The following is a 2,209-nucleotide window of genomic DNA, read 5'->3' as shown; positions in this document are numbered from 1 at the left end:
TTTTCAATGCGCTTTACAAAAAGAAAGGTTAACAAGCAGTAAATAATTTTGACTTAAACTACGGTACTTAAACTAAAACAGTTCCGAAAAAGCATTTGCATTTGCGCTATCGGTATAAGTATCCAGAACAGGGCTTCACCCACCGATGTCGAAAACAACGTCGCTGTCACACCCGGATTCACGCAGGCACTCCGTTAGGCAGTATGCTGGGCTCCGATAGCTTCCACCTCAGAATAAGCCCTCGGCTCTACTACCGTGCACTGCAAAAGACTACAACGTTGTCTCGAGTAAGGAACAGGTGGGGCCCGGCTCTGGACACCCCACAAATGATAGCATATGCATCATTAACCACCCCAGATGAAATAAGGGGTAACATATCATGCATATTCAGCGTTGTTAAACAGAAAAGTTTTTAGTAGGGTTTTGAAAGACTCGATAGCCGATTTGATGTACTGAGGATGACCATTCCATAGTTTTGAGGCGGCATTTGCAAACGAAAGAGAGTCATAACTCGTCCACATTTTCGGAAATTCGAGATTGAGTTAAGAAGAAGATCAAAGTTTCAGTGTCGGTACGTAAGCAGGTATGAGCTTTGAAATATACGATGGAGAAAGATTATGAATGGACTTGTATGTAAGAAGCAGGATCTTGAAAGCAATGCGCTGATTTATTGTAAGCCAGTGCAATTTCTGAAGAACTGGTGTAATGTGGCAATTTGGCTTAGAGCGTGAGACAAATCTAGCAGTAGTATTTTGTACACGTAGCAGTTTTGAAATGTGAGTTTTTGGAAGGTAACTTGTAGAGTAGACTATTACAGTAATCTAGCCTTGAGGTTACAAATGCATGAACCAATGTTGCAGCAGACCTATCGTCCAGAAACCTACGGATGCTGCCAAGTTTTCTAATGCCCAACATTGCTGAAGAGCATACAGATTTCACTTGGGTTTTCATAGAAAGTGACAAATCGAACCTAACACCCAGGTTTCGAACTTCAGCAGACACATTCATCACCGAGTTGCCAATATGTCACTGGTTATACGATTCATCTTGGAAAAATGAGATTTGGAGTCATTAAGTTTCAATTGATTTGTTACCGACCAAGATTTGACATCGGACATGCGGGATTTAATTCCATCAATGGCTGTGGAACGCTCAGCTGGTGGAAGAGAAGTGTAGATCTGAACATTATCTGCATAAAACATGCATCGCATACCATGGGATGTGATGATGTCAAAAAGTGGGTTAGTGTATAAAATGAATAAAAGTGGGCCTATTACTGAGCCCTATGGTTTTGAGAGGCATCCATTTATTATAACCGACTGAGACCTGTTAGATAAATAGGTTGAGAGCCAGTTTAGTGCATGACCGATAATACCAAAGCGAGAAGTTATACGTTGTATTAATTCTGAATGAGATATTGTATTAAATGCTGAAGAAAAATCCAACATAAGGAGCAATACTTCTTTTCGTTGGTCCAGCGAACAAAGAATGTCATTGTGAACTTAGTAAGGTAGTTTCTTTGCTGAAATATTTACGGTTCAGCAAGTAGATTATTATCGTCAAGATATTCCTGAAGTTGCAACTTTACAACTCTCTCTAGAAGTTTAGAGATGTAAGGAAAACTTGAGACAGATGAGATTAATGGAAGAATTTGCTTAGGTCTGGACACTGACAATTTATCAATAATTGTAAAGAAATTATGCTGGTTGCAGTTGATAATTTGTGATCTATGGAAATTTATTTTGGCATGGTCGTGGTGGTACTCTCGGCATTTAGAGAGATAGATATTTCTATGAACAATTAACTTAGATTTAACCCATCTACGCTCTAATTTTCTTTTTTCTTGTTTAGCATGGCAGAGCTCGTCGGTGAACCACAGAGTATGAGGGCGAGGTGTTCGATCGCACTTCAATGGGAGCATGATTATCAAGGATGTTACTAAGGACTGCGTTGTAACGATTAGTGAGATCTTTTATACCGTTGGAGGATAAATCCGTCAAAGCGGATGAGCGAATATCATCAGAGAATGCATCTATGTCTATATACGAATCTTCCGTTGCTCAACAGTGATAGGAAGCGGTTGTGGACATTGGAACCTGAGTTTGCACTTTTACTGATGCATGGTCGGATGGGGCCATGCAGGACAGATGTATCCAAAACCAAATTACTTGATTTGCGTGGTATGATGGCCGCCTTTATGAGTAGAATC

At 40.2% G+C, this 2,209-nt stretch overlaps 1 protein-coding gene across 2 annotated transcripts in view; it reads right to left on the bottom strand.

The window, feature by feature from the left end:
- LOC117120883 (ovochymase-1-like) overlaps window positions 1-2,209 on the bottom strand; it is a 32,288-nt gene that overhangs the window by 7,976 nt on the left and 22,103 nt on the right. The gene's annotated exons all lie outside the window — the stretch shown is intronic.

The sequence above is a fragment of the Anneissia japonica genome, unplaced genomic scaffold (genome assembly GCF_011630105.1).
Source record: "Anneissia japonica isolate Jap-2015-1 unplaced genomic scaffold, ASM1163010v1 scaffold287965_len1858130_cov191, whole genome shotgun sequence".
NCBI lineage: Eukaryota > Metazoa > Echinodermata > Crinoidea > Comatulida > Comatulidae > Anneissia > Anneissia japonica.
Note: the sequence above shows the minus strand (reverse complement) of the source record. Positions and strands in the feature narration are given on the sequence as shown.